At 46.8% G+C, this 11,445-nt stretch overlaps 1 protein-coding gene across 3 annotated transcripts in view; it reads right to left on the bottom strand.

Annotated features, from left to right (window-relative positions):
• BCLAF3 (BCLAF1 and THRAP3 family member 3) overlaps nt 1-6,274 on the bottom strand; it is a 29,956-nt gene extending 23,682 nt beyond the window's left edge. For 2 of the 3 annotated variants that reach the window (XM_063392920.1, XM_063392918.1), the window contains exon 1: nt 6,128-6,274. The gene's annotated coding sequence lies outside the window, so the exon portion shown is untranslated. Of the gene's footprint in view, nt 1-5,746; nt 5,889-6,127 lie in introns of those variants that run through there. The other variant, XM_063392919.1, reaches the window with a different exon arrangement.
• Nucleotides 6,275-11,445: the final 5,171 nt, after the last annotated feature.

An 11,445-nucleotide genomic window follows, 5' to 3' on the forward strand; every position in this document is an offset into this window, starting at 1 on the left:
CTTTCCATTCTTTCCGAGACTGGCTAAACAATCATACCCAAAAGCGTGAGAAAGACTGTGACACCACGTCCTAGATCTTGCCTTAGGATAAGGAGGACTGCTGTAATTTCCAATGATGACATTCCTTTTGTTTAGTGGAAAGAAGTGCTCATCTAACACACCTCCTAAAAATGCCCCACGCAATATGATTTCCTCACAGAGAAACACACCATATGAAGGCAGCACACACTCTCCCTCAACAAGATTCCCAGTGTAACACCAGAAAGTCACCTCAACTACACCAGCAATACGGTTCCATACCAAAAGCAAGTTTTTTGTAGGACAGTATCAGGTAGCAAGCCTGTCTGTAGCAGAATTACTTGAATCAAGTGAAGGCCCTATGCCAAGTTTCCTGCACATCCTCATAGGAGACTGTAGAAGATGTGTAGTTGTAAAAGTAGAAGTCCTTTACTGCATTACTAAAATCAGCCTCATAAGAGCAAAATTGTTATAGTCCATGCCAGTATGCAGAAAGCCTTCCAACATAAAGTCCCTAGGTCCCAAGCAGAAGCAGCAGCGACAGCACCTGTACTCTGTTCTGTGAGCGTTTCAGCAGCAGCAGCCGCAGAGGCAGCAGCAACAGCAGCATTTGTGAGCGGAGCTTTGTGTGCCTGGCAGCATTCTCAAAGTAGTGCATTTATTCTATTTTTAGCCAATCAGGCTTAAACACAAATATTCTACAGTCTTGCTGGACCTATCCTAAGCTAAGTCTGATGTGCGACAGTATTTGTAATTCCTCACACAAATTCTATGTATATAACTCTGTCTGTTCTATCTAGGAATGTTTAGCAAGGCTACACTGTTTTTGTTATGTCTGGAGCTTAACTAACTTTGCAAAAGGCTACTGAACTTTAAACTAGGTTTTAGGTCCTTTTCTTACTAACTAATTCAGTCTCTTGTTTGCTTGAGACACTTTAAAAATTCTCTACTTATTTAAAACTAGACTTGCATTTCTACCTCGTGTGTGTGGATTTATGTCATTTATTTTCTCTGAAGGTTCTAATTCAGCCCTCACATTTCTGGACATCCCTGAGCCCGTGTGAATGGGGCCCAGAGGGATTTTACATCCCAACAGCCCTACAGTTTCCAAGTCAGGTATCCAGGTGCTCCTGAAAAGGTCATGATGGAGCAGAGGTGACAGGACCTGGCTGCTCTGGGCTCTGAATTTCTTCAAGATGTTCTGCTGTACTTTGGGAGACACTGTCACTACGAAAACATGAAGAACTATTTTTTTAACTAGCATTATTAGGTTCAGAGTGCTGCTTGTGTCTTATGTTGCAACAATAAGTGACTCATTGGAAGAGTTATCAGTAACTGTGCTTAGATAGTTTTTAAATATTAATGGCACTACCACCTTTTGTTTTCTTTCCCTTGACTTTTGGAACTGGACGCAGACAACTTCCCTCTTGGGAGAAATCGCCTCAAGCCTGCTACCAGCTCTCCTTTGATTCCACCCTTGGGATATTAGTGTTTTGACAAGTGCAAAATTCTTTCACAAACCTGAAAGGAGTATCTTGAGACAAGTAACTCAAAAATGACCAGAAATTGTATGAATGTGCCAACTAGAACACATGTTATTTCAGAAAGGCTATAGTTTTTTAATAACTTGCTCTCCTGAACAGAACAATCTTCTGTCTCTTGACTTTCTCCAGCACGAAACAAGAAATCACAAATGACTGCAATCATCTAGCTGCGCAGAAGGGAACTGGAGCTCTTTCTAATGCAAAGAGCCCAAAATCAGCAAGTCCCAAACAGCTAAACCCCTGCAGGTAACAGCACAGACTGAGCAGAAGCAGTTAACTCTCCTGGAACAGACTATAAATGTGTGGACTGCTTTCTGTGACTTTTTGGTGCCTTCTATCATCTCATGGAACAGATCATGGAAGAAACCCTATTTAGGACACACAAAGGGCAAATCAATACTAATAGTGCTTATCACCAGGGAGCTGCTCTTCAATGTCTTTCACCTGCACTGAAGGAAAAGTCATCCCCCACCCCTTTCAGAGGGATTGCCTGACCACCATCACAAACCCTTCAGAGGAGAGAGGGACAAACAGGTCTCATAGACTGGGTTCCACGGCCAACAAGAAGACTGACACTGACTCTTGCCGTAAAAACTACCCACATTACTATTCCCTCTTTCACTTCACCCAAAAAAAGAGAAGGAGCAGCCCCAAACTTTTTACTGACTGCCTGCTAAGTGGGGATCAATCAGAAGCTACAAGAGACACACCAAAGTCAAAGATGCTGCAGCATCTGTCCAGAAAGAAAAATCAGGAACTGAGAGTCTCAATACCAGAACAACTAAGTATTTGACAAAAATACAACCAAATTAAAAGCTCAGCTGCAATCCAGACTTCAAGTGCTGAGTTTTGTTTGTTTGCTTTTGTTTTGTTTGGTCTCCAATACAGAAAGTCATTTACACCATCATTAAATGAAAAGTACAGAATTGGCAACTTCTCCACTGCATAGGTTATAAGAGCTGATTCAAAGGCTGTCCCACACAGTGCCCACTCCAGCCACTGCCCAAGCAGAACACAAGCCTGGCATGTTCTTGCCCATTCATCTTCAAGGCAAATCTTATCACCTCCAACACCAAATGCTCAGGAAAAAGTATAAAAGCAGACAAACATCTCCCAACAACCTAGTCTCAATGTTTCTGAGCCTGCAACAGGATTTCTGTAGTCAATGCTTCCTAGACAGGCTTCAGTACCATCCCCACTGTTAACTCAGCTCTGGCAGCACAGGGAGGTGACTCCCATCTCAAGGCACACCACCCCAGGGAAGGACGTGTGACAGCTTTGAAAGCCGTAAGCTAGAACAGCTAAGTCATGTTTAAGTCACGGGCACACATCCGGCTGAGATAAATGAAATTTGGCTGAGGGATTTCTAAACCATTCCCTCTTTTAGACAACACAGCAGGTAACAGATCAATGCAAATGACTGAGGGCCAAATTTCCATCCTCAGTTCTCTCACTGGTCTCTGATATTCAACAATGGCTCTTTATAATTACACATCCCTTCTCCTGGGCTTTTATCACTCTTGGAGCACCTTCCACATCTCCAAGGATGTTTTGAATCTCCACAATATTTTGTGGCAAGTGTGAGGCCATTGCAGTCTCACAACCTAAACCCTCACCACCAACATCATCAGAGAGATAATCCTTTTTTTCCTCCTCCATTTTTCATGCCATGCTATATTTAAGAAATTTCCAGATCTGGTCCACAGCACCTCCCCAGGCAGCTGAGGCAGAGCAGCTGGGAACAGACGCAGCAATGGCAGGAGGCAGCACCCGCTCCTGCTGATTGTGTCACCCCTCCAGGGGAGCAGCTCAAAGCTCCAGTTCATCTGACGGGAGCCTGGGCCTCCCCAGCAGCAGAAGCACGCCTTTAACCTACCAACACATGGCTTCAGAAGCTGTCCTCCCACTCAGCTTTATCCCTTTCTTTGGCACAAGCTGGGGAAGACAGGCTTTACACGGGTTTTATCCCAATGCCAAGGACTTAGACAACCAGCCCTCAAGCTAGCAAGGTAACTGTGCCATGCAGGGGCAGCACGGGGGATGGCTCTCCTCTGCTTGCTACACAAACAGAGATGAAGAAATGATTGTTGCCCCTTACAGTACAATGAAGAACTACTACAGAAAGCACAGGCAAACATCTCAAGCGTACAGAATTTCCTGGTGGACCATCTAACAAATTCTAAGTAATTGCTTGAAACACATAGAAAATATTCCCCTGTGCCTGCATATTTGAGCAACGGAATAAAAATAACTGAGTAGCTCTACAGAGCATGTAACTTTTCAGTGAGTTCTCATTTAAAACCGACCCATTTAATTACACTAATTAGCAGGCAATGCCTCACCTTTGCAAAAGAACAGATTAGAATGCCAACTTGGAAAGACTGAGTAGGATAAATCTGTATCACATAATAAATAAGGTATTTCACTCTCAAACTTCTTTTTTTACACAATGAGAAGTCAACACATGAATATATTAGTTGAATTAGAGTCCTTTAACACCGGTTCAGTACAGAGCTTGAAATGTTTCAGCACCATATCCAGCCACATCTGCAGACCAGTTTCTAAGGGGACACCAGAAGCATGTTAAAACTGCTTGTGTCAGTCCTAGAGACAGACCATAACAACTTCCTGCCTACTGAAAGCTCTCCAAAACATACAAACCACGATGGAAACCTCTGCTTTTTCACCTTGGTGTCACAAAACCACCAGAAGACCAAAAATAAATCCCTTAATTATTCAGAATCAGTGGTGCTGCAGAGCAGCATTGCCAGGAGGCTGGGAAGTCCAGGCTGCCTTTCCCAGTCACACCACAGAAATGCATCTTTGCTGGAAGACTCTGGCGTGTTTCCTTCCTTCCTTCCTTCCTTCCCTGCAGACAGCAAGCACCTGCTGCCACCTGAGAGCAAAAGCAAACCCAACTGTGTGCAGCCACATCCCTCACCAGCCTGCCTGCAACTCCAACCCAGCCTGTGTTTCCTCCTGACAGGTGAACACCCACAAGCCAAGAGTGCACCAAAATCAAGCCCATCTTGTCCCAGCACAGGCACACGGAGAGTTGGTTTGATGACTCTTACAAAAGCAGTGGCAGAAATACCAGTTCTTTTGCTGAAGGCAGATGTGGAGGAGTGCATGGACACTCAAGATAGACAGCAGTTTATCAGGATAACAGGGTGTGTCACTAAAGGAAGTTAATTAATTTCAGTTCACCTCATCAACGCCAATATTAAAAATAAAACAACAAAAAAAAATCGGAAAAATCCTCAAAGGGCAAGACAGTCATCCGTGTTCTCTGCCCCTCTCTCCCCAGTCCTGTGTCAGGCTGCCACAATATGACATCCTTCACCAAAGATTCTTCCATGCCTTTTGCAAATTTCTTCCCCTCCCTTCCTGGCATCCTCTTCCCTGTTCTTCCTCCAGCCACCCACACCCAGCAAGACTTTCACAGAAGATTCACTTTTCCTTGAGGTCCACAAACACAAAAAGCAAGCAGGTAATTAAAAACTCCCAGCAATTTGAGCAGCCTTTGTTTTAAACCCTCATAACTCAGGAATCTAAACTGCATTAATAACTGACTTGGGGCATTTAAGAATGGCAGCAGAAATTAGGTGTTACTGTCCTAGGTGGAGTTGAGCCAAGTGAGGAGACTGCTATCACCAACCCCTTATGAGACATTACCACCCACTCAGATGTGTATGAAAAAATTGTGCATAATCAACTAAATCACTCTAAGAAGTCTCAAAAAACCCACAGATTTGTTCAAACGGGGACCAATTCATCTTTCTTTGGCTTGACTCAATGGGGAAAATACATTAAGCTAAATCAAACACATACTGAAACTGAGTTACACAAAATCTGTATCATTTTAAGTTTTTTATAGAGACTTTAACTGGTGTGGTTCTGCGTGTGACAACATATAAATTACTGGAAACGGGGACTGCTGGTATTTATGCATTGCTCACCTCTAAGGTGTCCTTACAGTAACAGTGAGCAGCCACCTCAGCTCTGCGGTGCTGCCGGCCCGGAGGGTTCGCAGCACCACGGCTGTTCTGGAACAGTCACGACTCGGGGGCACGGCCGGCAGCCCCGCGGCGCCTTGGGTGTGTGTCCCTGCCCTGTGCTTTGTTCCTGGCCCTCCCAAAGCCCCCGACGGCCGCCGCACCACGGCACACACGCTCTGTACATACTCGCACACACGAGGCGGGTCCGGGTGCCGCCGCTCCGGGCTACCCCGCCGCCAGCAGAGCCGGGATGGGTGCAGCGCAATCCCCGCCGAGAGCCCGCCGCTGCCACCGGCCAGCAGCGCCCGAGCCGGAGTGGGGAGCGCGGGCGGCAACCGCCACTCACCGCCCCCGGGCCGGGCCGGGCCGTGCCGGCCCTCGGGGGGCGCGGAGGGCGGCGGAGCCCCGAGCAGCCCGGCCCGCTCCTTCCCGGCGCGCAGGCGGCGCCGGCGGGGACAATGACCGCGGCAGCCCCGGCTCCCTCTGCCCGCGGCACCGGCCCCCGCCCCCTCGCCGGGCCTCACAGGCCCCGCCGCGCCGCGGTGCCGCCGCCGGCCCCGCACTCACCGCCTGCGGCGCCGCTCCCGCCGCTCCTCCGGCCGCCGCCGCTCCGCCCCGAGCAGGTGCCCGGCGAGCCGGCGGGGCGGGTCCCGGCGGCCGCGCCGGCCGCGGCTGCTCCGCACGGGCGCGGCGGAGAGAAAGGGCGGGCGGGGGGCGGCCCGGAAGGGGAGGGCCGGGCGGGGGCGGCTCCGGCACCGCCCCTGACCGCCCCTCTCAGACCGGGGCCCCTTACCCGGAGCCCCGGGGTGCCGCCCGGAGCCGCGCTCTGCTGCTCGGGGTGGGCGCTGGGCGGCAGGGCCCGGCCGGTGCTTCCCGGCCGCGGTAGCCAGAGGACGGGGTGCGCTGGCCCTTCCCGGGTGTTGGATTCTGAGCAGCCTCTCGCCTGAAATATCCTGTGGGCAGCAGAGCCCTGCCGTGACACGGGCAGCCAGGAGGGTCAGCCGTGTCCTGGGGCACATCAGGGACAGCATCGGCAGCCGGGAGAGGGAGGGGATTGTCCCGCTCTGCTCTACACTGGGGCAGCCGCACCTCGAGTGCTGGGGCAGTTTTGGGCGCCACAGTATTAGAAAGATATAAAGCCATTAGGGAGTGTCCAGAGAAGGCCTACGAAGATGTCCAAGGTTCTTAAGGAGAAACTCTTTAAGAGTGGCTGAGGTCACCTGGCTAGTTCAGCCTGAAGGAAACCTCGTGTGGTCTACAGCTTCCTCGTGAGGGGAAGTGGAGGGGCAGGCACTGATCTCCTCTCTGTGGTAACCAGTGACAGGACCCAAGGAAATGGCCTCAAGTTGTGTCAGGAGAGGTTTAGGTTGGATATCAGGAAAAACTTCTTCACCCAGAGGGTGTTTGGGCACTGGAACAGGCTCCCCAGGGAATGGTTACAGCACCAAGCTCGACAGAGTTCAAGAGGCATGCAGACAATGCTCTGTCAGGCACATGGGGCTGTCCTGTGCAGGGCTGAGGTTTAGACTCAGTTCTTCTGGGTGCCTTTCAGCTCAGAATATTCTGTGCTTCTGGGACTCTTCTCCGTGCCCCTTGGGCCCCAGGAGCAGCTAGCAGCTCCTGAGCAGGGCCAGGGATGGCCGGAGTGGGGCAGGCCCCAAGGACTGGGTTTGCTGGGCAGGCACCTCAGTCCTGGCCCTTTCACTGTCTCGGCTGCACTGTGGTGGGTCAGGCAGGAGAGGCTGGACCGAAGCTCCGCAAGGCCAGGCAGGTCCAGCCCTGCAGCTGCACCCACCGAGGCGCTGCCCCAGCCCGCGGGGGAGGCGGCCGGGGCTCCCTTGTCCCACGCTGCTGCTGCTGCTGCAAGGGTCGAGGCGCCTTGCAAGGCATCGGGTAGTGCTCTCCAAGACTTTTTGCAAGTTCCTGGAGTTCCCGTCAGAACATGCACTACAGGATGGCAGCACTCTCCTTGCCTGGGATCACATCAGTCCCAGCTCTTTAGGCTGCTGGGATGCATTAATTCCCTTGATTGTCAGTCCTGATAGCCAGCAGGCCCAGCAGGTTTGGTGTCAGTTTTTCCTTCAGGAGCTATAAACAACAGAATCACACACTGAACGTACTGTAACCCTTTGAAAACAAAGTGTCTTCTTATGCCTGAAAACCACTCAGAAATAGATTTATAGATTACACAAAACCAAGGAGACACTGACACTATCTAGATTGTATTGGCATCCAAGGCTGTTGGTCAAGGATCTTGAATGTTACTTTGGTGTATTGTCAGATCAGCTCATTAATATAAATTTGATTCAGCACAGATGCAGGCACACAATTTTGTTTTAGCCCAAGCATGGTTTTGGTGCTTGGTTGGTTTTGTATTTTTACAGTAGCTAAAGGAAGATAGGTGATACCTGACACAGTATCATTACAACTGTAAAGGCAGGCGATATCTGATCTGGTGTAAAGCTTACCAAGTTAACCTTGTCAACATTTTTATTTTAAACAATTTAATTTGAGCCAAAAAAAGAACCAGACTCATCACTCTGTGTTACACAGTCTTGACATTTTTGATCCAACTGAGAGCCACAGTATTGCATTTACTCTGTCATCAAGCCGTGGCCTAAACAGGATGAAGGAATGGGGAGTGGAGAGGAAGGGTTGCTTACTCTTGGCCCCATTGAAGGGATGGTCTCTGTTTCCTTATGTTCTGAAGACCAGTGTGAGCTGCCAACTTTGGCTGTTCTTTGGACTTTTAGCTGCTGTCCTCCTTTATAGGACTGATCTTTCAGCAGTGCATTATCTTCAGTTTTCTGTCTTCTCCAGCCTGGAGGCTGTAGGTGGGACTGAGGGATTCCTTGTCACAGCTATCAGTCCATTTGCTGGTTTTGTCTGTAAGATCCTGCTCAGTTCTCTGTGGACTTAAATGCAAGGAACACCACATTATTGCTGTATAGAAGAATTTCTTGCATTCACCAAAACACTTTGAAATTCTCATATAAAATTATAAGATTATTTTTAAATTTAGCTGTAGCATTTTCCCAGTTAAAATGGACTGCAGAAGATTCATTGACCCATAGGGCACAGAATTACAGTGGCAAGCTGCACCAAACATCACTTGCTTCATCTTGGCTGTGCTGGAATTTTTGTTAATAGAAGTTCAGGATGAGCACTGGCTCAGTGAGCTTTAGATGGAGAAAGTGAGACTGAAGCAGAGGGATGCCATTGATCTGCACTTTGCCTAAAAACCTGGTCTAGCCTGGGTGGCTCAGCCAGATAAGGTGCAGTCCCAGTTTGAGATATATGGCAATATGTGGGATAATCACTGTATAGGCAGCCAGCCTTTCATTATCAAGATTCAGAAAGTTGAACGAACAGTACAGAAAGTTTTGGGTTTATTACCTGCTTCAGCTGGTGTAATGGTTTGCCTGACCTCTCTGCATGTAGGGAACTGCCTCTGCACTGAGACTTAAAACTAAGCAGACTTGAAACAAAAACTGAACTTTCAATACAGACAGCCAGCCTCTGTGTGCATAGGGTAAACTTCTACATGACATAAAATAAGTTATCAAATTTCATTATCAATCTCTTTACTTGACGTTGCCTCGGATGGTCTTGATCCAACATATATTTATGGATAGCAGGACGGATACTATCCTGATGTCCTGTAAGCACACAAGGATCTCTGTAGTTAGGACCAAGTAGTCTAAGTAAAAAGCAACTTACACATACTTTACAAGTTAAATTAATATTTAAATCAGTGTCTATTAGTAGCTCCACAGCATCATTATTCTTCACCTCTAAATTGGGAAGGCTATTCTATTGCACAAGACTTGGCAATTACTGCTTATTAAGACTAATTATTTTAATCTATTTCCATGTTTTATTTCTAATTAAGTATTATTAGAACAGAGAATATCTTTCATATTCCTTTAATGCTTAATTTAGTAAACATTCCCTTCGGAAAGAGCACAACTGTGATTTGCATGCTAAATACTTGGAAATTATGAATGGAAGTTACCTAAAATTCAAAAGCAGGAACTAACCCTTGACAGATCTTATGGATCTGTTCTTTCAAGGAGACATTTCATTTTCCACATAAAATGTTACTCTTGGCACTGACCTTTGCTGAACCATATTATGCTAATTAAAAAAAAAAATCTCCTTGATTGCTTGGCAAGGTCAGGCACAGAAGCAGGCAGAGAAAAAGGAATGTGCTCTGCAGGCTGTGCTGGGGAGCATCACCTGGACTTTCCTGCAATGCCAGGGCCGACCACCACAGCAGCTGCTGCTCAACACCTGCTCTCCACTGAGGTGCACCAGATAAATGACATTAAAATCTTGTAGGAGTGGTGTGGCTTGGTTGTCATGCACAATTCGTTTTAGTGTCTGCAGACAGAGCCTGTAGACGGTGGTAGTTAAAAGGGAAGAAGCACCTTGGAACAGTGAGAGGGGGTCTGGTGGAGTCAACACTCACAAGATGATCTTGATCCACTGTCAAGGACTGCTGTTCAAGGTTTAAATCATGATTTTACCAAGCAATCTCTCACAATACATATAAAGGGAAAAATTTTCTTTTTTACTTCACTATCTTGTTATGCCTCTTGATTAGGTTTGCATGGCCTCATTAACTTGGATCTCTGCTTTTGAAGGAGTTTCACATTCATCCTTTCTTATTCCACTCTCACCCTTCCCTACCCCTTTGTGCAACCAGGCACTTTTTAATCAAAATGCTTTCACCGAACCACCAAGTGCGTCTCCTGTTATGAAATGAGAGTGAGCTGCCCAATTCTTTGCAGGCGTGTTGGTCATTTGCTTCTTCTAATGGTAGTAATAAAAAAATTCAATCATTCAGTGGAACAGAATTAGCTAAACTTCTAAGTCCCCAGCAAGGGAGTATCAGCTCTTTCTCTTAATTTATAAAAAACTAGACACTGGGGTTTAAGTCAATTCCTGAGGTTATTTGTCAAAGGAACTTCAAATCTGTAATACCATATGCAGACAAGACAAGAGTTTGATCCAGAATGAAGCAATGACCCTCAAATTCAGTCATAAGAACATTCTTTAACAGTTTTCTGTGGAACTATGATACTTTTTTCAGTCTAGGCTCAAAGCAACAGATGATTCCCTCCTTCATAGATGAAATAAATCCTATATTCTTTAGCCTTGAAATTTAAGGAAAGCTGGAAAATAATTGTTTCATTAAAACCTGAAGGAATGTGAGAGGATGACTAACTGCATGACTTGGCTCTGATAGCATCACCAAATTACTCTTCAAAGAGAGCCTCCAGCAAGCCTGGGCTCTCGTGATGTAACAAAGGCAGTGTTTTATTTATAAGGTTATCGTGGCTTTCCTGTAACAACACATGAAAATGTGCCATTGCTGCTGGGCATACAGCCCGTGTGAACTTGGTAGTGTTTTGGCAAAATACCAGTGCAAACAATCTCAGTGTGTGAACTAATACCAATGTGTGACATAAATGCAGTAAGAGGATTTTAAAAACAAAGGCTTTGGGCTTATCATGCAAGAGGCCACAGCAGATGAATTTGAGGAGGAAGGCAGAGGAGCAAAAAAGCTGCAATTCTTTGCTTGTGCAAGAGCCAGGTCTTTCCATGACAGAAGGAGAAATTGCAGTAAAACAGCAGGATGAAAGTCTTACTGAGAAAAGAGAAAATTTCAAAATGTCCAGCTTGAGACAACATTGTGGGCATGACTGATACTGATTTGCCTTACGAATTTAAGAGTAATTTAATTATGTGGTAGTAAATATGTGCAAAGTATCTTAGCATTCTTCAGTGACTCTGACCTTCACCCATTCATCAGCTCATTTATTTGCTAAATCCACCAGCAGTTTCATTTGCTACAGGACAACTGTCCTTAAATCCAACAC

The sequence above is a fragment of the Prinia subflava genome, chromosome 3 (genome assembly GCF_021018805.1).
Source record: "Prinia subflava isolate CZ2003 ecotype Zambia chromosome 3, Cam_Psub_1.2, whole genome shotgun sequence".
Classification (NCBI taxonomy): Eukaryota; Metazoa; Chordata; class Aves; order Passeriformes; family Cisticolidae; genus Prinia; species Prinia subflava.